Genomic DNA, 22,084 nt, shown 5'->3' on the forward strand with positions numbered 1-22,084 from the left:
CTGTATTTAAAACCATAACGTGAGACAGTCTGCAGAAATTCTAAATTCATGCAAAAATACATGGGCTTTTATACTCTTCTGTGACAGTGAGCTCATCCCTAGGCCGGGTTTTACCCTTTCTTCCTAAAAACAAACCAATCTCCTTCACCACAATTAATTATTCATGTCTATATGACGTGTATATGACAGATTTATGGGATTTATGCGCAGATTGTTTTTTTTTTTAGAAAGCTATTATGAGGAGAGAGCTTTTAGTCTGCAAAAGTTCATTTTCTACCACCTTAATGTCTTTCTGGCGTTCATCCCAGCTCAATACACTTCTCTGGAAGCCTTATCTTTTATTTTGACATTGATTTGCAAGCTTCAAAAAGTTTTGATTGGAAACACAGTTTAGGTGAATGAATGACTGCTAATTTATTGCCATAGAGTGAAGCTGCTGCAGACAAAATACAGGATTCTTCTAACTCAGTACACAGGAAATACAGAAAACACCTGCTTGAGCAGTGAAACACAGAAGTCTTCTAGTTCAGTTCAAACACAGAATATCACTTGATCAGAAAGTGTTTATGGTTTTAGATTATGCTTCTAAATATTGATTATACATATAGATTATGCTTGTTAACTAATATTGATTATTAGATTATGCTTCATAGTAATAATTCTAAATGTTATATAGATTGTACTTTATTAACATCCAAATGTTAGTTACACATATTGATTACACTTTACCCCCCCACACTTTCATATGTGGTGTTTTATCTGTCTGAATTTGACTGTACGTGCACTTTAGAAGATATAGATTTTAATAAATTAATGAAAATAAAATAAAATAATTGTCTGGAATTACTTTTGAAAGCTCCTGCAAATTTAGTTTATTTTTATTATTATTATTATTATTATTATTATTATTATTATTTATTATTAGGCTATTTTTTTCTTTTTGATGTACCTCTGTGGGAACCTATAAGAAGGGATTCTTTGGAGCTTTAACTCTTTTTACCAGTAGCCAAAAATTTTTACTTTCTGGCTACTGGTAAAAAGAATTAAGGACCGGAGCCAAAATGAGTCGACTCTTTTTTCTTCCAAACGGCATATTTAAAGTCCCCCCCCCCCCCCCCCCCCCAAGTCCGGCATTTTGTAAAATTAGTTTAAATAACTGTAAAGAATTAGCATGACATACACAACACAATAAACATCCCTGTAAAAAAATAAAAAAAAAAGAAAAGAAAAAAAAAAAAAGAATGTAAAAGAGTCGGCTCAATGAGTCAATTCGCTCGCGAATGACACATGTAAAAGAGTCGGCTCAATGAATCAACTCGTTCGCGAATGACACATCACTGGCTTCTACAGCTTTACAGACGCTGGGATCTTTGGTCATGTGATAACTAACAGTTGCCAGCAAACTGACACGACCTGGTTATCCACGGGAGGGAAATTTGTGAATGGAGATGTAACGTGGATATTTAATAAATCTTCACCATGTGGTGGGGCTGTCTTACAACATATGAATGGCTTAAACCACACAATATACTCAAGAATGGTTGAAACTACTCTCTCTCTCACACACACAAAACTCCGATGTCGTGCCAAACGAGTTGCATGCATCTTTACGATGTGAATCCGGAATGAAATTGAGGACTGTTCCAGTTTTGAATATTGTGTTGTCTGTAGATTGTGTTTTTATTACATATGTTTATTGTGATTCTGTGGGTGAAAGAACGTGAACATTATTAATAAATTAATAAAGAAAATTAAGCGCCCAACGTGGGGCTCGAACCCACGACCCTGAGATTAAGAGTCTCATGCTCTACCGACTGAGCTAGCCGGGCTTGGCGATGAGGTCGTAAGGTATCCTGAAAAAGGATTCCCGCTATACCTAAACTAGCTATAGCATAATTGATTTCATTAATGTTAGTATTTTTTGTGGGTTTTGTGTTTTGTTTTTGAGGGCAGTGTTTCATTGTCTTCGTGAGGAGTCTGTAAAGAAAAGGCTTATACCAATCTCAGGTTGCTCAGGTATATTACCGGCCGGAAAAGTAGATTTTGCGACCCATTTTTGCTTTTTTTTGACCAGTTGCGATCTATTAACTAGTGTACAATCTCCTCTCGCTCTACCCCTCCCTTATCTGTTTATTCTGGTGTCACAAGAAGGGTCTACTGACAATCGCACATGCGCTGTAGAGAAACACACACACATTTATTCATTTAGCAGACGCTTTTATCCAAAGTGACTTACAAATGAGGACACACAAGCAAAGCGATATATCAAGCGGAGAACAATACAAGTAGTGCTACCATACAAGATTTATTAATTGAGTTCTAGATCTATCTATCTATCTATCTATAAAGGATAATGTGGGGTTGGAGTTTAGGGGTTAGTTAAGTGATCACGGAAGATGTGGTCTTTAGCTGTTTTTTGAAGATAGTGATAGATTCTGCGGTCTTCAAGAAGGTGCTGTGGTAGAGAGTCAAGGTCGATTAATCGGCACCAATAATAGATTGCTCGAACTATTGATTATCGGCAAAAAATCCATACCGATAGTTTTTTCCCCACTTACATCCATTACGGGAGCTTCTGTGAAAGGCCCACTGTTATTATACAGTACGCGAGCGGTCTCTAGAGGCGAAATAAAAATGATCACTGACAAAGTGATAAAACACTGAATTGTTTTTATCTATATCTTTAAAAAAATCTGACACACTGAAGCCACTTTTACTTTTTGTATTGCTTGTGTTACTTTGTGGTTCTTTGCGAATGGTACATATGTTCATGTGGTTTCATTATTCCTGTCCTAATGTATTGTCACAAATTGATAATTTTATTAATATGTAATTAAAATAATTTACGTTTATATTAACCTTAATTAATACGGATTGTATTTGTTTGGTTTTGTCAACTCGTTGTGTGAAACAGGTGTCTGTTCTTTCAAAGATCTTTTAAAATTACCTGATGCCTCCTTGGTATGTTTACATTAGGCTTATCTGCAGCACCGTGGGACCATGGCTTTGTAAACTAACAATAAAATAACAATGGGTGTTATAGAAAAATATAAGTTTATAATCATACAGGACAAATGTTTTATTTAGGTGACAACTACTCCCCCACATGTGTCTGACTCACTTCCTCACACATCTCTGCTAAGCTCAAAGAGCAAGTCTAGAGACAATGGAGACTAATCTGTTACCAGTGATATGTTAAATGGAGGTTGTCTGTCCATCTGGGTAGAGGTCGGGGTAGGGGAAAGACCAGCCATGGAGGGAGGCTGATAAGTGTAATAAAATAAGCATAATAAAAAGAAAGGGTCAAAACTTGACCAAAGCCAGCTCATTAATGGAAAAACAAAAAACAAAAGCATGAATTAAAATTCTTGGGAAGAGAGAATCCACAAAGACATGAATGTACTCCACCAAAAAGTGATGTCTATCCATGTGTCTGCATTGGACATTTATCTATCCGTAACATTAAAACACTCTCAGTTGACAAGCAACCTATAGACACTGTATGGCTTTATGTCAGTTTTCCTATTAACATTTGCCTACACATACCCTCTGAAATAGGTCATACCACTTTGTCTGACAAGGAGAAGGTCTGTTGCCAGCTTCAGAGGGCCACAAACCCTCTGAGGGTGCTGGCAAACCACTGCAGGCAGGACATCCACAACTCATCCCACATGGCCTTATGAGATCTTTGAGGCTTGGACTGTTTGAGCACCTCACAAAACACTCAATAGTAGAAAGCCCGTTGAAAATAAACACTGACCATATCACACTGCACTGACTACTAAATTTATATGTTTTCACTTCTAAAGTTGTACAAATTCTACACCTACCATTTTAAAATAGCCCTGGTCTATTACAATTTCCATTTGTACCATCTTAGATTTGTTCTGACTAGTGTCTATGAAGCGTTGAGTCAACAGGCAGTGTGAAAGCTAATAAATGAAATATTATATATATTTTATTAAAATGGACAAAATGTAAAGGTGTACAGTTTATAACCCTATACATTAATAGGTTTTGATTGGCAAATCCATCTTTGATTGTCCATTGTGATTCGTTAGATCCATCATTGCAGCCAATGGGATTGGCAGAGAACGATGGAAACGGCAATCACGAATTGGACGGCCAGACAACTGTTCTTTAGGTCGCACCACAGAGATTTAATTGCTCTGAGGGGTTCCACGAAACCTTCTTTAGCTCACACATTTGAAACTTCTATTTACTCTTTCCTATATGTAAACTATTAAATCTGAAATAGTCAAGCATGTGACCTTAAGGGTGAGGTGTATGTGTATGTGGTCAAAACATGTGTAATGAGGGCTGCTGAAATGACCCTATTACAGAGGACAAAACTGTATTTACAACATATTAATCCGGATAATCTGACTGCTGCTTATTCTGGAAAATACTTCTCATGCTTCAGACAGGGCAGGAGATCCTTCATACCTGACACCATCAGTCTTGTATAACTCATCCACAAGGTGTTGTCTGTGACTTTAGGCAACTAAATAAAGTCCTGCGCCCAACGTGGGGCTCGAACCCACGACCCTGAGATTAAGAGTCTCATGCTCTACCGACTGAGCTAGCCGGGCTTGAGCTAGAAGAACACGTTTCATCAGAACAATCAGATCCAAAAGTTTCCAGAAAGAACAATTTTATCTATCATGTACAAGGGGGTTTAAACTAGGTTTTCACATTATTTGTCTTCCTCCATAGTTATAGAAATCACAACTGTTCTAGCAGTGATGTACCAGCACAAAACCCCTCTACATGTGCTCAGTTAGCAATAGTAGTGAAACAACACTCTTAAATGTTTCATAAACCATTATGGGTTGAGCCCTCCCATGGGCGGTATTGCTTTTATGACTCATATTGACCATATTTTAGAGTATAAACATGTAACACAGTTACATAACAGTTCCGTACTTCCATACATTGTTCAGCATGTGCTGACCTTGGATCTTCCAAATGTGGCAGCACAAGTCTCTGTGGCGCAATCGGTTAGCGCGTTCGGCTGTTAACCGAAAGGTTGGTGGTTCGAGCCCACCCAGGGACGAAGTGTTTTTTGTTTTGGATATGAGTGTGAACATTCGACAACATATGTCTTTGGACTACTGAGGAAACCAATGTACCCGTTGGAAACCCTGAAGCACAGGGAGAACATGCAAACTCTTCACACGCAGGGGCAGAAATCAAAGCCCCAACCATTAGGGTTAGATAACCATGCTCCCCCAACAAATTTTTTGTAAAAAAAAAAATCATGAATCGTTCCCTAGATAAAAGTTAGCACAGTATACAGACAGAGTAAATAATAAAATGAACTCTTGAAAACAGGAGAAATAGTTTGACATAGTTCCAATCCGTTTCCTTTAGGGTGGCTTGTGTGACACCCTAAAGGAAAAGAAACCAAAAGTAAAAGGAATAGGTTATAAAAAACAAATTCCTAATCAGATTTCACTTTGCCTGCAACTTGGGAGAAACACTTACCAGCATGGGAGGCATTTTGAGTTATTTCTTTAGTGAGGTAAGTTCTTTAAATTCAGTTTAGATTAAATTAAATCAATTTTAGATTAAATCAATTGGAATGTCATCTGAACACATACTTCAGTAGAAGAGATTGAGAGGCATGAGGAAAATCTTACCTTTTGTACAAAGCAGTTAACATGGTCAACATGATCACTCGTTTACTTATATTTAATTAGGGATCTAGCAACAGTGCAGAATCTTGATTATTAAATATTCCAAATAGTGAATATTTACTTTCTTTTACATATTTCAATATGTAATACAATAGTGTATTTTCAATGCTAAGAGAGGAATGACTAAATGAATTTAGCAGTGAAACACTGGGGGTAAATATGAGGTCTTTTATTTCAGCAATTTATTTGGATTTCACATGAAATATTAAATGCAAATGGTTTGCAGAGATACAATACACCAGTGGAAGCTCCGCAGCAGACTGAGGACTCAATCCCAGTGGCAAGCTCATCTCCAAATCAAGAACAGGAGAAAAGTGATCTTCCATACATTCCACCTGAAAGTAAGAGTTAATGCACTTTAACCAAAACTACTTTAGTTTGAGTTTGTCTCAAGTGATGGTCAGAACAATCACAGTGTGCCATTTCAGACACCCCAGGAGACACACCAAGAACTGAGATCATCTTCCCAACAACCAGTGCATCCGATCACATCGAAGATGTAGAGAAGATAGACATCCAAGTAATTTACGCTGGGAAACAAATAGAAATTATGATATTCCCCTTAGAGAAAATCTCTTATTTGCTTCAGCAAGCGTGCGACCAGGTGCACAAGAAACCAGAAAATATGACCCTTATTTTTGAAGGTAAGTTATAAAATTCTAACCATAATGTTCTCTGTATTTATGAATGTATACACTGGAATTGATATGAAGAATTTAACAAACATGATTAAGTGTCAAAAGTGAGTGCTTAACCATTAAATTAATAAATACTGATAATATGTAAAGTTGTTACATTGCATCTGGTGACTCAGTAAGCAGCATAGTATTTAATTTCTTGCTTATTATAATTTTCCCTCTGAATTAAGTTTAACATTCAATATACAAGTAGTAAGATTTTAGTTTTTTAGATTTTAATTTTAATATGTTCTGGCTCAGTCAATGATCACAAGCATTTTTGATACTTAGGAGAAATAGTTTGACATAGTTCCAATCCTTTTCCTTTAGGCTGGCTTCTGTGCCAAAAGAAACCAAAAGTAAAAGGTATAGGTTATAAAAAACAAATTCCTAATCAGATTTCACTTTGCCTGCAACTTGGGAGAAACACTTACCAGCATGGGAGGCATTTTGAGTTATTTCTTTAGTAAGGTAAGTTCTTTAAATTCAGAGGGAGGATAAATTGTACTATAATTAAGTATATATTACAAAAGTCTGAGACCACTAGTGAAATTGCTTCCATTTTAAAAAAGAAATGATTTTCTAATTTAATGCAGCAAATTTATTGCAAATTATATTATTGACAACAACCTGAGTGAATAGTAGAATAAATATTTGCATGAATTTCAGAGTTTTAGTATTTGGCATGTCCCCTTTTTGCTTTAATGACAGTGCACTAGAGCTGGCATGGACACCAAGTTTGTGTAACCCTTATGATCAATTTTAGATTAAATCCATTGGAATGTCATTTTTGATACTTGCATTATTAAATCAGATAGAAGATTATGTACATAAGAACAGAATAAAAGATAAAAACTCACATTAAGACAGCTGTGTCCAATCTTAGCTAAAAATGGCATGTGTGGGTTCAGGTCTTCATTCCAACTAAACAAAAGCCACACCTGAGTCTATTGAAAGCCACCATCAAACAATTAAACAGGTGGAATCAGGTGTGGTTCCTGCTTGATGGGAATGAAAATCTGCACTCACACCAGCCCTTTGCAGAATAGATTGGACTGATGGACTGTGTTTTATTCCCAGATACCAAACATTTAATCAAAGTTTAGTAAATCCGTCTGTGTCACCCTGGAGGAGAACAGGGAAATACTCCCAAATAAAGGCACACAAGTTTTACCAATTGAAGGCAAAGAATGTGAGAGTGAGACATGAGTATCAATATAAAAGTTATATTTTATTACAACACTTAAGCATCATTAAAACACATCATATAAACATAAAGTCGCTCTCCCATGAACTCAATAAGAATCCAATAGGAATTTTAAAACTAACACTTCTCTAGGCCCAGCCTTGGTGGGAACAAGGCAGGCCATCTACAGCTAGGGAGGTCATCCAAACCTTAATTCACATCAAATCATTAAACACTACCTATACCATAAGGAAGTTGTTGTGTTGGCACACTGAGCTCGCTGTGAACCACACACCATCGAATGAGTGACACCACATGAAATAGAGGTGCCTAAGCAGAACCAGAATTATGGTTGACAAATAAAATGAAAAAGTACAGCCACGATAGTATGGAGACAATAGGACATAGCAACAACAAACACCCAATCAATAGTAAAGTGATGGTGTGGGAAAAGAAACCTGAAAGAACAGGTTTGAGGCTGGAAAACACTAATTTCACAAATAGCCTCTCAGACATGTGGTTACAAAAACAAATCAAAAGGTCATCCAAAACCAACTCAACAAAAATAGCAACAAACAAACTAACACTATAACAACGAGAAATAACAGAACAAAAGAAAAGAAGACAAAATGACACCAGCAACAAAGTAAAACTGACGTGCATCACAGCTGAGGCGAGTAATGTAAACAGACAGCCCAAGTGTGCTGCTAAGCAACAAGATCAAAGCAAAACCCGTAAGCGAACCAGCCCAGAAAATGCCCTTAATCAAAGCAGCCAAACAAGAAAAACAACACAGTAAAACAACAAAGCAAGTCTTCAGCAAGGGATTGGTCATAGAGAAGATTTAGATGCTTAACTCCCGACTCTTAGCAGTGGGTTGAACAAACACCACACGCAAAGTTGTATGATTACTCACAGATACCGAAGCCATCATTTTTTATTTCTTTATTTATTTTTATTAATGAAAATTAACTTAGTATTAACTTACTCTTTGAACTTACTAATAAAATTTTTACACAGACCGGCTGCTACTAAAAGGGATCTCCGCCGCCAACTCGGCTCTATATCTGAATGGAACGGAACCGGAACTGAAACGGAAATGAACCCCGAATCACCAAGACATATATATGCGCCTGCCAAAATAAGGGTCCTTAAATAATAGGGTAGCTCCCACCTCATTGGTCTGCCAAAGCCATAGCCCAAACAGGACCAATAGGATATTTAAATCAGGTATCCTGCCACATTTGGACTGAAAAGGTTGACAGCAGCTCAGAAACACTAACTCAATAATAATGTGAATTTCATTAAGAAATTCTATGCACTGCAACTTTGTATGCATTGCAGCTTTAATTCAGGAATCAATAAATAGACTAATAGTATGTGGATGAATACAGTCATGTGATTGTTATGCATTTATTAAGTGAATAAACATGGTCATTAATTTTTGCTTTGTTGAATTTTTTGTTTCTTTCAGGAGAGAAACTGGACCTGATGAAGACAGTGAGCCAGTATCCCAAGCTGCGAAGGGGAAAAAAAGTGCACCTTATTCGTGCATGCTGAAAAAACACGAAATTGTTTCATTACAGTGTTTCATTTTGCAATATGTGTAGTATAAGCTCACAGATTACTATCATGTATTGTCAGTTAACCTTTGAATGAGTGATCTTATTTTGTTGTGTATGCAAATAAGTTAAAACAGAATAATAAATAAAATAAATAATAATATTATTAATTAAACTTTAACATTACATATTGTATTGTAATTGTACAATGCTATCATAAAAAAAAGAAATCTTTACAACATCTAAAAACAGAATGCAAAGTACACCCAATGGCACGCAGGCCTCACACAAAACACATACCAGCACCCCACGGCTGGTTTAAGGCCCAGCAGCGCGGGCGTGTGGCTTTTCCAAACAGCAAGTAGGCATGCCAGAAGGCTAAAGGATTAAAAAGGATGCGCTTAAACATGAAAACAGGTATGAGTGTCTAAAGGACTTGGAGGGGATTGACTGAAAAGATGAGTTTGATGTATGTTTTCCTCAGTTTTATGGTTTTAAGAATTGTTACATTTAATGCAAGAGGACTTTTAAATGTAAACAAATTTGAAAAAGTGAAAGAAATGTGTAAAAGGGAAGATGTGATTGTATTACAAGAAACTAACTGGAGAGATGGGTATATAAGTGAAATAAGGAAAAGATGGAATGGGGAAATATTTTATAACAATGGCGATGATAAGTTTGGCAGAGGAGTAGCAATACTAATAAAAGATAATAGAGACATAAAATGTAAAATAGTGTATAAGGACACATTTGGGAAATGTATGGTGGTAGAGATAGAATATGAAGAGAGGAAAGTGGTGGTGGTCAACGTACATGCACCAACAGGGGAGCAGGAGAAGAATTGTTTATTTGAAAATAAATATCAATTTGCGAGGTTGCGAAGTAAAGCAAAGTATATGGTGGAAGGAGAAAAGTGCACAAAATACTTTTTTGATCTGGAAAGGAGAAAAGGGAAAGCTGAAACAATAAAAGGAATAAAAGGAGAAAATGGAGAGGTAGTAGAAAAAATGAGGAAATTCTGAAAGAAATAAAAGCATATTATGAAAAGCTATTTAATTCAGAGGGAGTAAAAGAAGAAGAAAAAGCATTTTTTATTGAAGCAAATAAAAACAAAAGTAGGAGAGGAAGATAAAAAAGAATGTGATCAGGACATAAGAGAGGAAGAGATTGAAAAAGCTATAACCGAATTAAATAGAAAGAAAAGTCCGGGGATAGATGGTTTGGGGAGTGAGTTTTATATCGTTTTTAAGGATTTTTAAAGTAGCACCCTGAAAGAAGTTTATGATGAGGTTTTTAAGAAAGGAGAGATGAGTCAAAGAATGGGAATGGGGTTGATCAAGTTGATATATAAAAGAAAAGGAGAAAGGGTAGACTTAAATAAGTACAGACCGATTACAATGCTCAACACTGATTTAAAGATTTTAGCAAAAATTTTAGCCAACAGATTAAAAGAAGTAATGCCAAGCATAATTAAAACAAATCAAGTGTACGGGGTTAAAGGAAAAGACATAGCAGACACAACATTAAGCATACAAGATATGATCAGATACATGAAAATGAAAAACAAAGAAGGCTATGTAATTAGTTTAGATTTTGAAAAAGCTTTTGACAGTGTAGAACATGATTATTTATATGGAATTTTAAAGAGTTTTGGTTTCGGAAAGAATTTTATTGAATGAATTAAAATTTTATACAGAGGTGCAATAATGAGAATAAAATGCAATGAGTTTTTAACACAGTGTTTTAAAATAAAAAGATCCATAAGACAAGGATGCCCACTATTAGCTCTTTTATATTCACTCGTGTCAGAACCACTAGGACTAGCCATAAAACAAGAAGGAAAAATAAAAGGAATAGGTGTTGAAGGAAGTAAAGAAAAGGACAAAATATTTCAATATGCGGATGATACTACAGTGATAGTAAAAGAAATGGAGAGTGTTAAAAAGGTCATGGAAATTGTACAGATGTTTTGTAAAGGTTCAGGAGATAAGGTAAATGAAGAAAAAACAGTGTATATGAGATTTGGAGGGGTTACAGATTTAACAGATTATTTTACTTTCAAAGAAACAAAAGAAATGAAGATCTTAGGTCTTTTAATTGGGAAGAATGAAAAGAAAGCAAGGGAAACCACGTGGGAAGGCATATTAGGAGGTATTGAAAGAAGACTGAATTTTTGGAAACTGAGGACTCTTAATTTAAAAGGGAAGGTTTTAATTTTAAATGTGTTGATGGTGTCCAAGTTATGGTATACCTTATATGTGTCATCAATGGCGTTGTGGGCAGAACGAAGGCTGAAGAAGAGGAACGGAGCGAGCGGTTGTTGCCGTTCTGCTGTGTTCTAGACTTTGTCGCAGCATGATGGCGGCGTAGCTTCTCGTAGTCAGCTGCGAAAGATATGTAGCAGGGTTCTTATCTATCTATCTATCTATCTATTTATTCATTTAACTCTACTTCTACTAAACGAAGAACCGCAAATCATGCGTGCTTTGCTATTTTAGAACGTTCGTGAAGCCGCCGTAAACTTCGCCATGACATATTACATGGTCATCGTGACATGCTACTAAAGCGGCGGAATTCTAGCGAAACTCTGCGAAGGTTCCCGCCATCGCTGCGGAAGACGTACTTCTCTTTTTTCTCCCACCCGGGTTACGGCATACCCCGCCTTTCCGTCATCCCATAGGCTGGGGCTTCTCTTTCTCCGCCGAACAGATGGGTACTGGCCAATGGCCACCAAGAGAGCGCCAGATGGATTGGGGATCCCTGGGCAGTTGCTGCCTGCAGGTCCAACGCCGGTGGTCTCCTGGTGCCCCAACAAAAGTCTCGGTCCGCCCAACGTGGGGCTCGAACCCACGACCCTGAGATTAAGAGTCTCATGCTCTACCGACTGAGCTAGCTGGGCACAGGGAAGGCGGTGCGCCCCACGGCGCGCAGGCGCCGCACCAAACACATACCGGCGCCCCACGGCTGGTTTAAAGCCCCACAGCGCGGGCGTGTGGCTTTTCCAAACAGCGAGTAGGAATGCCGTAAGGCGGCGCACAGGCAGGTCTCTGTGGCGCAATCGGCCAGCGCGTTCGGCTGTTAACCGAAAGGATGGTGGTTCGAGCCCACCCAGGGACGACGTGACTTTTGTTAGACGCCAGCCTGAGCGAGAGGAACGGAGCGAGCGGTTGTTGCCGTTCTGCTGTGTTCTAGACTTTGTCGCAGCATGATGGCGGCGTAGCTTCTCGTAGTCAGCTGCGAAAGATATGTAGCAGGGTTCTTATCTATCTATCTATCTATCTATTTATTCATTTAACTCTACTTCTACTAAACGAAGAACCGCAAATCATGCGTGCTTTGCTATTTTAGAACGTTCGTGAAGCCGCCGTAAACTTCGCCATGACATATTACATGGTCATCGTGACATGCTACTAAAGCGGCGGAATTCTAGCGAAACTCTGCGAAGGTTCCCGCCATCGCTGCGGAAGACGTACTTCTCTTTTTTCTCCCACCCGGGTTACGGCATACCCCGCCTTTCCGTCATCCCATAGGCTGGGGCTTCTCTTTCTCCGCCGAACAGATGGGTACTGGCCAATGGCCACCAAGAGAGCGCCAGATGGATTGGGGATCCCTGGGCAGTTGCTGCCTGCAGGTCCAACGCCGGTGGTCTCCTGGTGCCCCAACAAAAGTCTCGGTCCGCCCAACGTGGGGCTCGAACCCACGACCCTGAGATTAAGAGTCTCATGCTCTACCGACTGAGCTAGCCGGGCACAGGGAAGGCGGTGCGCCCCACGGCGCGCAGGCGCCGCACCAAACACATACCGGCGCCCCACGGCTGGTTTAAAGCCCCACAGCGCGGGCGTGTGGCTTTTCCAAACAGCGAGTAGGAATGCCGTAAGGCGGCGCACAGGCAGGTCTCTGTGGCGCAATCGGCCAGCGCGTTCGGCTGTTAACCGAAAGGATGGTGGTTCGAGCCCACCCAGGGACGACGTGACTTTTGTTAGACGCCAGCCTGAGCGAGAGGAACGGAGCGAGCGGCTGTTGCCGTTCTGCTGTGTTCTAGACTTTGTCGCAGCATGATGGCGGCGTAGCTTCTCGTAGTCAGCTGCGAAAGATATGTAGCAGGGTTCTTATCTATCTATCTATCTATCTATTTATTCATTTAACTCTACTTCTACTAAACGAAGAACCGCAAATCATGCGTGCTTTGCTATTTTAGAACGTTCGTGAAGCCGCCGTAAACTTCGCCATGACATATTACATGGTCATCGTGACATGCTACTAAAGCGGCGGAATTCTAGCGAAACTCTGCGAAGGTTCCCGCCATCGCTGCGGAAGACGTACTTCTCTTTTTTCTCCCACCCGGGTTACGGCATACCCCGCCTTTCCGTCATCCCATAGGCTGGGGCTTCTCTTTCTCCGCCGAACAGATGGGTACTGGCCAATGGCCACCAAGAGAGCGCCAGATGGATTGGGGATCCCTGGGCAGTTGCTGCCTGCAGGTCCAACGCCGGTGGTCTCCTGGTGCCCCAACAAAAGTCTCGGTCCGCCCAACGTGGGGCTCGAACCCACGACCCTGAGATTAAGAGTCTCATGCTCTACCGACTGAGCTAGCCGGGCACAGGGAAGGCGGTGCGCCCCACGGCGCGCAGGCGCCGCACCAAACACATACCGGCGCCCCACGGCTGGTTTAAAGCCCCACAGCGCGGGCGTGTGGCTTTTCCAAACAGCGAGTAGGAATGCCGTAAGGCGGCGCACAGGCAGGTCTCTGTGGCGCAATCGGCCAGCGCGTTCGGCTGTTAACCGAAAGGATGGTGGTTCGAGCCCACCCAGGGACGACGTGACTTTTGTTAGACGCCAGCCTGAGCGAGAGGAACGGAGCGAGCGGTTGTTGCCGTTCTGCTGTGTTCTAGACTTTGTCGCAGCATGATGGCGGCGTAGCTTCTCGTAGTCAGCTGCGAAAGATATGTAGCAGGGTTCTTATCTATCTATCTATCTATCTATTTATTCATTTAACTCTACTTCTACTAAACGAAGAACCGCAAATCATGCGTGCTTTGCTATTTTAGAACGTTCGTGAAGCCGCCGTAAACTTCGCCATGACATATTACATGGTCATCGTGACATGCTACTAAAGCGGCGGAATTCTAGCGAAACTCTGCGAAGGTTCCCGCCATCGCTGCGGAAGACGTACTTCTCTTTTTTCTCCCACCCGGGTTACGGCATACCCCGCCTTTCCGTCATCCCATAGGCTGGGGCTTCTCTTTCTCCGCCGAACAGATGGGTACTGGCCAATGGCCACCAAGAGAGCGCCAGATGGATTGGGGATCCCTGGGCAGTTGCTGCCTGCAGGTCCAACGCCGGTGGTCTCCTGGTGCCCCAACAAAAGTCTCGGTCCGCCCAACGTGGGGCTCGAACCCACGACCCTGAGATTAAGAGTCTCATGCTCTACCGACTGAGCTAGCCGGGCACAGGGAAGGCGGTGCGCCCCACGGCGCGCAGGCGCCGCACCAAACACATACCGGCGCCCCACGGCTGGTTTAAAGCCCCACAGCGCGGGCGTGTGGCTTTTCCAAACAGCGAGTAGGAATGCCGTAAGGCGGCGCACAGGCAGGTCTCTGTGGCGCAATCGGCCAGCGCGTTCGGCTGTTAACCGAAAGGATGGTGGTTCGAGCCCACCCAGGGACGACGTGACTTTTGTTAGACGCCAGCCTGAGCGAGAGGAACGGAGCGAGCGGCTGTTGCCGTTCTGCTGTGTTCTAGACTTTGTCGCAGCATGATGGCGGCGTAGCTTCTCGTAGTCAGCTGCGAAAGATATGTAGCAGGGTTCTTATCTATCTATCTATCTATCTATTTATTCATTTAACTCTACTTCTACTAAACGAAGAACCGCAAATCATGCGTGCTTTGCTATTTTAGAACGTTCGTGAAGCCGCCGTAAACTTCGCCATGACATATTACATGGTCATCGTGACATGCTACTAAAGCGGCGGAATTCTAGCGAAACTCTGCGAAGGTTCCCGCCATCGCTGCGGAAGACGTACTTCTCTTTTTTCTCCCACCCGGGTTACGGCATACCCCGCCTTTCCGTCATCCCATAGGCTGGGGCTTCTCTTTCTCCGCCGAACAGATGGGTACTGGCCAATGGCCACCAAGAGAGCGCCAGATGGATTGGGGATCCCTGGGCAGTTGCTGCCTGCAGGTCCAACGCCGGTGGTCTCCTGGTGCCCCAACAAAAGTCTCGGTCCGCCCAACGTGGGGCTCGAACCCACGACCCTGAGATTAAGAGTCTCATGCTCTACCGACTGAGCTAGCCGGGCACAGGGAAGGCGGTGCGCCCCACGGCGCGCAGGCGCCGCACCAAACACATACCGGCGCCCCACGGCTGGTTTAAAGCCCCACAGCGCGGGCGTGTGGCTTTTCCAAACAGCGAGTAGGAATGCCGTAAGGCGGCGCACAGGCAGGTCTCTGTGGCGCAATCGGCCAGCGCGTTCGGCTGTTAACCGAAAGGATGGTGGTTCGAGCCCACCCAGGGACGACGTGACTTTTGTTAGACGCCAGCCTGAGCGAGAGGAACGGAGCGAGCGGCTGTTGCCGTTCTGCTGTGTTCTAGACTTTGTCGCAGCATGATGGCGGCGTAGCTTCTCGTAGTCAGCTGCGAAAGATATGTAGCAGGGTTCTTATCTATCTATCTATCTATCTATTTATTCATTTAACTCTACTTCTACTAAACGAAGAACCGCAAATCATGCGTGCTTTGCTATTTTAGAACGTTCGTGAAGCCGCCGTAAACTTCGCCATGACATATTACATGGTCATCGTGACATGCTACTAAAGCGGCGGAATTCTAGCGAAACTCTGCGAAGGTTCCCGCCATCGCTGCGGAAGACGTACTTCTCTTTTTTCTCCCACCCGGGTTACGGCATACCCCGCCTTTCCGTCATCCCATAGGCTGGGGCTTCTCTTTCTCCGCCGAACAGATGGGTACTGGCCAATGGCCACCAAGAGAGCGCCAGATGGATTGGGGATCCCTGGGCAGTTGCTGCCTGCAGGTCCAACGCCGGTGGTCTCCTGGTGCCCCAACAAAAGTCTCGGTCCGCCCAACGTGGGGCTCGAACCCACGACCCTGAGATTAAGAGTCTCATGCTCTACCGACTGAGCTAGCCGGGCACAGGGAAGGCGGTGCGCCCCACGGCGCGCAGGCGCCGCACCAAACACATACCGGCGCCCCACGGCTGGTTTAAAGCCCCACAGCGCGGGCGTGTGGCTTTTCCAAACAGCGAGTAGGAATGCCGTAAGGCGGCGCACAGGCAGGTCTCTGTGGCGCAATCGGCCAGCGCGTTCGGCTGTTAACCGAAAGGATGGTGGTTCGAGCCCACCCAGGGACGACGTGACTTTTGTTAGACGCCAGCCTGAGCGAGAGGAACGGAGCGAGCGGCTGTTGCCGTTCTGCTGTGTTCTAGACTTTGTCGCAGCATGATGGCGGCGTAGCTTCTCGTAGTCAGCTGCGAAAGATATGTAGCAGGGTTCTTATCTATCTATCTATCTATCTATTTATTCATTTAACTCTACTTCTACTAAACGAAGAACCGCAAATCATGCGTGCTTTGCTATTTTAGAACGTTCGTGAAGCCGCCGTAAACTTCGCCATGACATATTACATGGTCATCGTGACATGCTACTAAAGCGGCGGAATTCTAGCGAAACTCTGCGAAGGTTCCCGCCATCGCTGCGGAAGACGTACTTCTCTTTTTTCTCCCACCCGGGTTACGGCATACCCCGCCTTTCCGTCATCCCATAGGCTGGGGCTTCTCTTTCTCCGCCGAACAGATGGGTACTGGCCAATGGCCACCAAGAGAGCGCCAGATGGATTGGGGATCCCTGGGCAGTTGCTGCCTGCAGGTCCAACGCCGGTGGTCTCCTGGTGCCCCAACAAAAGTCTCGGTCCGCCCAACGTGGGGCTCGAACCCACGACCCTGAGATTAAGAGTCTCATGCTCTACCGACTGAGCTAGCCGGGCACAGGGAAGGCGGTGCGCCCCACGGCGCGCAGGCGCCGCACCAAACACATACCGGCGCCCCACGGCTGGTTTAAAGCCCCACAGCGCGGGCGTGTGGCTTTTCCAAACAGCGAGTAGGAATGCCGTAAGGCGGCGCACAGGCAGGTCTCTGTGGCGCAATCGGCCAGCGCGTTCGGCTGTTAACCGAAAGGATGGTGGTTCGAGCCCACCCAGGGACGACGTGACTTTTGTTAGACGCCAGCCTGAGCGAGAGGAACGGAGCGAGCGGTTGTTGCTGTTCTGCTGTGTTCTAGACTTTGTCGCAGCATGATGGCGGCGTAGCTTCTCGTAGTCAGCTGCGAAAGATATGTAGCAGGCTTCTTATCTATCTATCTATCTATCTATTTATTCATTTAACTCTACTTCTACTAAACGAAGAACCGCAAATCATGCGTGCTTTGCTATTTTAGAACGTTCGTGAAGCCGCCGTAAACTTCGCCATGACATATTACATGGTCATCGTGACATGCTACTAAAGCGGCGGAATTCTAGCGAAACTCTGCGAAGGTTCCCGCCATCGCTGCGGAAGACGTACTTCTCTTTTTTCTCCCACCCGGGTTACGGCATACCCCGCCTTTCCGTCATCCCATAGGCTGGGGCTTCTCTTTCTCCGCCGAACAGATGGGTACTGGCCAATGGCCACCAAGAGAGCGCCAGATGGATTGGGGATCCCTGGGCAGTTGCTGCCTGCAGGTCCAACGCCGGTGGTCTCCTGGTGCCCCAACAAAAGTCTCGGTCCGCCCAACGTGGGGCTCGAACCCACGACCCTGAGATTAAGAGTCTCATGCTCTACCGACTGAGCTAGCCGGGCACAGGGAAGGCGGTGCGCCCCACGGCGCGCAGGCGCCGCACCAAACACATACCGGCGCCCCACGGCTGGTTTAAAGCCCCACAGCGCGGGCGTGTGGCTTTTCCAAACAGCGAGTAGGAATGCCGTAAGGCGGCGCACAGGCAGGTCTCTGTGGCGCAATCGGCCAGCGCGTTCGGCTGTTAACCGAAAGGATGGTGGTTCGAGCCCACCCAGGGACGATGTGACTTTTGTTAGACGCCAGCCTGAGCGAGAGGAACGGAGCGAGCGGCTGTTGCCGTTCTGCTGTGTTCTAGACTTTGTCGCAGCATGATGGCGGCGTAGCTTCTCGTAGTCAGCTGCGAAAGATATGTAGCAGGGTTCTTATCTATCTATCTATCTATCTATTTATTCATTTAACTCTACTTCTACTAAACGAAGAACCGCAAATCATGCGTGCTTTGCTATTTTAGAACGTTCGTGAAGCCGCCGTAAACTTCGCCATGACATATTACATGGTCATCGTGACATGCTACTAAAGCGGCGGAATTCTAGCGAAACTCTGCGAAGGTTCCCGCCATCGCTGCGGAAGACGTACTTCTCTTTTTTCTCCCACCCGGGTTACGGCATACCCCGCCTTTCCGTCATCCCATAGGCTGGGGCTTCTCTTTCTCCGCCGAACAGATGGGTACTGGCCAATGGCCACCAAGAGAGCGCCAGATGGATTGGGGATCCCTGGGCAGTTGCTGCCTGCAGGTCCAACGCCGGTGGTCTCCTGGTGCCCCAACAAAAGTCTCGGTCCGCCCAACGTGGGGCTCGAACCCACGACCCTGAGATTAAGAGTCTCATGCTCTACCGACTGAGCTAGCCGGGCACAGGGAAGGCGGTGCGCCCCACGGCGCGCAGGCGCCGCACCAAACACATACCGGCGCCCCACGGCTGGTTTAAAGCCCCACAGCGCGGGCGTGTGGCTTTTCCAAACAGCGAGTAGGAATGCCGTAAGGCGGCGCACAGGCAGGTCTCTGTGGCGCAATCGGCCAGCGCGTTCGGCTGTTAACCGAAAGGATGGTGGTTCGAGCCCACCCAGGGACGACGTGACTTTTGTTAGACGCCAGCCTGAGCGAGAGGAACGGAGCGAGCGGTTGTTGCCGTTCTGCTGTGTTCTAGACTTTGTCGCAGCATGATGGCGGCGTAGCTTCTCGTAGTCAGCTGCGAAAGATATGTAGCAGGGTTCTTATCTATCTATCTATCTATCTATTTATTCATTTAACTCTACTTCTACTAAACGAAGAACCGCAAATCATGCGTGCTTTGCTATTTTAGAACGTTCGTGAAGCCGCCGTAAACTTCGCCATGACATATTACATGGTCATCGTGACATGCTACTAAAGCGGCGGAATTCTAGCGAAACTCTGCGAAGGTTCCCGCCATCGCTGCGGAAGACGTACTTCTCTTTTTTCTCCCACCCGGGTTACGGCATACCCCGCCTTTCCGTCATCCCATAGGCTGGGGCTTCTCTTTCTCCGCCGAACAGATGGGTACTGGCCAATGGCCACCAAGAGAGCGCCAGATGGATTGGGGATCCCTGGGCAGTTGCTGCCTGCAGGTCCAACGCCGGTGGTCTCCTGGTGCCCCAACAAAAGTCTCGGTCCGCCCAACGTGGGGCTCGAACCCACGACCCTGAGATTAAGAGTCTCATGCTCTACCGACTGAGCTAGCCGGGCACAGGGAAGGCGGTGCGCCCCACGGCGCGCAGGCGCCGCACCAAACACATACCGGCGCCCCACGGCTGGTTTAAAGCCCCACAGCGCGGGCGTGTGGCTTTTCCAAACAGCGAGTAGGAATGCCGTAAGGCGGCGCACAGGCAGGTCTCTGTGGCGCAATCGGCCAGCGCGTTCGGCTGTTAACCGAAAGGATGGTGGTTCGAGCCCACCCAGGGACGACGTGACTTTTGTTAGACGCCAGCCTGAGCGAGAGGAACGGAGCGAGCGGTTGTTGCCGTTCTGCTGTGTTCTAGACTTTGTCGCAGCATGATGGCGGCGTAGCTTCTCGTAGTCAGCTGCGAAAGATATGTAGCAGGGTTCTTATCTATCTATCTATCTATCTATTTATTCATTTAACTCTACTTCTACTAAACGAAGAACCGCAAATCATGCGTGCTTTGCTATTTTAGAACGTTCGTGAAGCCGCCGTAAACTTCGCCATGACATATTACATGGTCATCGTGACATGCTACTAAAGCGGCGGAATTCTAGCGAAACTCTGCGAAGGTTCCCGCCATCGCTGCGGAAGACGTACTTCTCTTTTTTCTCCCACCCGGGTTACGGCATACCCCGCCTTTCCGTCATCCCATAGGCTGGGGCTTCTCTTTCTCCGCCGAACAGATGGGTACTGGCCAATGGCCACCAAGAGAGCGCCAGATGGATTGGGGATCCCTGGGCAGTTGCTGCCTGCAGGTCCAACGCCGGTGGTCTCCTGGTGCCCCAACAAAAGTCTCGGTCCGCCCAACGTGGGGCTCGAACCCACGACCCTGAGATTAAGAGTCTCATGCTCTACCGACTGAGCTAGCCGGGCACAGGGAAGGCGGTGCGCCCCACGGCGTGCAGGCGCCGCACCAAACACATACCGGCGCCCCACGGCTGGTTTAAAGCCCCACAGCGCGGGCGTGTGGCTTTTCCAAACAGCGAGTAGGAATGCCGTAAGGCGGCGCACAGGCAGGTCTCTGTGGCGCAATCGGCCAGCGCGTTCGGCTGTTAACCGAAAGGATGGTGGTTCGAGCCCACCCAGGGACGACGTGACTTTTGTTAGACGCCAGCCTGAGCGAGAGGAACGGAGCGAGCGGTTGTTGCCGTTCTGCTGTGTTCTAGACTTTGTCGCAGCATGATGGCGGCGTAGCTTCTCGTAGTCAGCTGCGAAAGATATGTAGCAGGGTTCTTATCTATCTATCTATCTATCTATCTATTTATTCATTTAACTCTACTTCTACTAAACGAAGAACCGCAAATCATGCGTGCTTTGCTATTTTAGAACGTTCGTGAAGCCGCCGTAAACTTCGCCATGACATATTACATGGTCATCGTGACATGCTACTAAAGCGGCGGAATTCTAGCGAAACTCTGCGAAGGTTCCCGCCATCGCTGCGGAAGACGTACTTCTCTTTTTTCTCCCACCCGGGTTACGGCATACCCCGCCTTTCCGTCATCCCATAGGCTGGGGCTTCTCTTTCTCCGCCGAACAGATGGGTACTGGCCAATGGCCACCAAGAGAGCGCCAGATGGATTGGGGATCCCTGGGCAGTTGCTGCCTGCAGGTCCAACGCCGGTGGTCTCCTGGTGCCCCAACAAAAGTCTCGGTCCGCCCAACGTGGGGCTCGAACCCACGACCCTGAGATTAAGAGTCTCATGCTCTACCGACTGAGCTAGCCGGGCACAGGGAAGGCGGTGCGCCCCACGGCGCGCAGGCGCCGCACCAAACACATACCGGCGCCCCACGGCTGGTTTAAAGCCCCACAGCGCGGGCGTGTGGCTTTTCCAAACAGCGAGTAGGAATGCCGTAAGGCGGCGCACAGGCAGGTCTCTGTGGCGCAATCGGCCAGCGCGTTCGGCTGTTAACCGAAAGGATGGTGGTTCGAGCCCACCCAGGGACGATGTGACTTTTGTTAGACGCCAGCCTGAGCGAGAGGAACGGAGCGAGCGGTTGTTGCCGTTCTGCTGTGTTCTAGACTTTGTCGCAGCATGATGGCGGCGTAGCTTCTCGTAGTCAGCTGCGAAAGATATGTAGCAGGGTTCTTATCTATCTATCTATCTATCTATCTATTTATTCATTTAACTCTACTTCTACTAAACGAAGAACCGCAAATCATGCGTGCTTTGCTATTTTAGAACGTTCGTGAAGCCGCCGTAAACTTCGCCATGACATATTACATGGTCATCGTGACATGCTACTAAAGCGGCGGAATTCTAGCGAAACTCTGCGAAGGTTCCCGCCATCGCTGCGGAAGACGTACTTCTCTTTTTTCTCCCACCCGGGTTACGGCATACCCCGCCTTTCCGTCATCCCATAGGCTGGGGCTTCTCTTTCTCCGCCGAACAGATGGGTACTGGCCAATGGCCACCAAGAGAGCGCCAGATGGATT

At 45.6% G+C, this 22,084-nt stretch overlaps 27 non-coding genes across 27 annotated transcripts; 13 read left to right on the top strand and 14 right to left on the bottom strand.

Moving 5' to 3' along the window:
* Positions 1-1,756: 1,756 nt before the first annotated feature.
* Positions 1,757-1,829, bottom strand: trnak-cuu (transfer RNA lysine (anticodon CUU)). The gene has a single exon. It is a non-coding gene; the product is annotated as a tRNA-Lys (tRNA).
* A 2,690-nt stretch (positions 1,830-4,519) lies between these two features.
* On the bottom strand, positions 4,520-4,592 carry trnak-cuu (transfer RNA lysine (anticodon CUU)). Its single transcript has one exon. It is a non-coding gene; the product is annotated as a tRNA-Lys (tRNA).
* A 390-nt stretch (positions 4,593-4,982) lies between these two features.
* trnan-guu (transfer RNA asparagine (anticodon GUU)) lies at positions 4,983-5,056 on the top strand. Its single transcript has one exon. It is a non-coding gene; the product is annotated as a tRNA-Asn (tRNA).
* A 6,894-nt stretch (positions 5,057-11,950) lies between these two features.
* Positions 11,951-12,023, bottom strand: trnak-cuu (transfer RNA lysine (anticodon CUU)). The gene has a single exon. It is a non-coding gene; the product is annotated as a tRNA-Lys (tRNA).
* Positions 12,024-12,167: 144 nt separating this feature from the next.
* On the top strand, positions 12,168-12,241 carry trnan-guu (transfer RNA asparagine (anticodon GUU)). The gene has a single exon. It is a non-coding gene; the product is annotated as a tRNA-Asn (tRNA).
* A 559-nt stretch (positions 12,242-12,800) lies between these two features.
* On the bottom strand, positions 12,801-12,873 carry trnak-cuu (transfer RNA lysine (anticodon CUU)). Its single transcript has one exon. It is a non-coding gene; the product is annotated as a tRNA-Lys (tRNA).
* A 144-nt stretch (positions 12,874-13,017) lies between these two features.
* On the top strand, positions 13,018-13,091 carry trnan-guu (transfer RNA asparagine (anticodon GUU)). Its single transcript has one exon. It is a non-coding gene; the product is annotated as a tRNA-Asn (tRNA).
* A 559-nt stretch (positions 13,092-13,650) lies between these two features.
* Positions 13,651-13,723, bottom strand: trnak-cuu (transfer RNA lysine (anticodon CUU)). Its single transcript has one exon. It is a non-coding gene; the product is annotated as a tRNA-Lys (tRNA).
* A 144-nt stretch (positions 13,724-13,867) lies between these two features.
* trnan-guu (transfer RNA asparagine (anticodon GUU)) lies at positions 13,868-13,941 on the top strand. Its single transcript has one exon. It is a non-coding gene; the product is annotated as a tRNA-Asn (tRNA).
* Positions 13,942-14,500: 559 nt separating this feature from the next.
* trnak-cuu (transfer RNA lysine (anticodon CUU)) lies at positions 14,501-14,573 on the bottom strand. Its single transcript has one exon. It is a non-coding gene; the product is annotated as a tRNA-Lys (tRNA).
* Positions 14,574-14,717: 144 nt separating this feature from the next.
* On the top strand, positions 14,718-14,791 carry trnan-guu (transfer RNA asparagine (anticodon GUU)). The gene has a single exon. It is a non-coding gene; the product is annotated as a tRNA-Asn (tRNA).
* Positions 14,792-15,350: 559 nt separating this feature from the next.
* Positions 15,351-15,423, bottom strand: trnak-cuu (transfer RNA lysine (anticodon CUU)). The gene has a single exon. It is a non-coding gene; the product is annotated as a tRNA-Lys (tRNA).
* A 144-nt stretch (positions 15,424-15,567) lies between these two features.
* On the top strand, positions 15,568-15,641 carry trnan-guu (transfer RNA asparagine (anticodon GUU)). The gene has a single exon. It is a non-coding gene; the product is annotated as a tRNA-Asn (tRNA).
* Positions 15,642-16,200: 559 nt separating this feature from the next.
* On the bottom strand, positions 16,201-16,273 carry trnak-cuu (transfer RNA lysine (anticodon CUU)). The gene has a single exon. It is a non-coding gene; the product is annotated as a tRNA-Lys (tRNA).
* Positions 16,274-16,417: 144 nt separating this feature from the next.
* trnan-guu (transfer RNA asparagine (anticodon GUU)) lies at positions 16,418-16,491 on the top strand. The gene has a single exon. It is a non-coding gene; the product is annotated as a tRNA-Asn (tRNA).
* Positions 16,492-17,050: 559 nt separating this feature from the next.
* On the bottom strand, positions 17,051-17,123 carry trnak-cuu (transfer RNA lysine (anticodon CUU)). Its single transcript has one exon. It is a non-coding gene; the product is annotated as a tRNA-Lys (tRNA).
* Positions 17,124-17,267: 144 nt separating this feature from the next.
* trnan-guu (transfer RNA asparagine (anticodon GUU)) lies at positions 17,268-17,341 on the top strand. Its single transcript has one exon. It is a non-coding gene; the product is annotated as a tRNA-Asn (tRNA).
* Positions 17,342-17,900: 559 nt separating this feature from the next.
* Positions 17,901-17,973, bottom strand: trnak-cuu (transfer RNA lysine (anticodon CUU)). Its single transcript has one exon. It is a non-coding gene; the product is annotated as a tRNA-Lys (tRNA).
* A 144-nt stretch (positions 17,974-18,117) lies between these two features.
* On the top strand, positions 18,118-18,191 carry trnan-guu (transfer RNA asparagine (anticodon GUU)). The gene has a single exon. It is a non-coding gene; the product is annotated as a tRNA-Asn (tRNA).
* A 559-nt stretch (positions 18,192-18,750) lies between these two features.
* trnak-cuu (transfer RNA lysine (anticodon CUU)) lies at positions 18,751-18,823 on the bottom strand. Its single transcript has one exon. It is a non-coding gene; the product is annotated as a tRNA-Lys (tRNA).
* A 144-nt stretch (positions 18,824-18,967) lies between these two features.
* Positions 18,968-19,041, top strand: trnan-guu (transfer RNA asparagine (anticodon GUU)). The gene has a single exon. It is a non-coding gene; the product is annotated as a tRNA-Asn (tRNA).
* Positions 19,042-19,600: 559 nt separating this feature from the next.
* trnak-cuu (transfer RNA lysine (anticodon CUU)) lies at positions 19,601-19,673 on the bottom strand. Its single transcript has one exon. It is a non-coding gene; the product is annotated as a tRNA-Lys (tRNA).
* Positions 19,674-19,817: 144 nt separating this feature from the next.
* Positions 19,818-19,891, top strand: trnan-guu (transfer RNA asparagine (anticodon GUU)). Its single transcript has one exon. It is a non-coding gene; the product is annotated as a tRNA-Asn (tRNA).
* A 559-nt stretch (positions 19,892-20,450) lies between these two features.
* Positions 20,451-20,523, bottom strand: trnak-cuu (transfer RNA lysine (anticodon CUU)). Its single transcript has one exon. It is a non-coding gene; the product is annotated as a tRNA-Lys (tRNA).
* Positions 20,524-20,667: 144 nt separating this feature from the next.
* Positions 20,668-20,741, top strand: trnan-guu (transfer RNA asparagine (anticodon GUU)). Its single transcript has one exon. It is a non-coding gene; the product is annotated as a tRNA-Asn (tRNA).
* A 563-nt stretch (positions 20,742-21,304) lies between these two features.
* On the bottom strand, positions 21,305-21,377 carry trnak-cuu (transfer RNA lysine (anticodon CUU)). The gene has a single exon. It is a non-coding gene; the product is annotated as a tRNA-Lys (tRNA).
* Positions 21,378-21,521: 144 nt separating this feature from the next.
* Positions 21,522-21,595, top strand: trnan-guu (transfer RNA asparagine (anticodon GUU)). Its single transcript has one exon. It is a non-coding gene; the product is annotated as a tRNA-Asn (tRNA).
* Positions 21,596-22,084: the final 489 nt, after the last annotated feature.

This window comes from Ictalurus punctatus, chromosome 7 (assembly GCF_001660625.3).
Source record: "Ictalurus punctatus breed USDA103 chromosome 7, Coco_2.0, whole genome shotgun sequence".
NCBI lineage: Eukaryota > Metazoa > Chordata > Actinopteri > Siluriformes > Ictaluridae > Ictalurus > Ictalurus punctatus.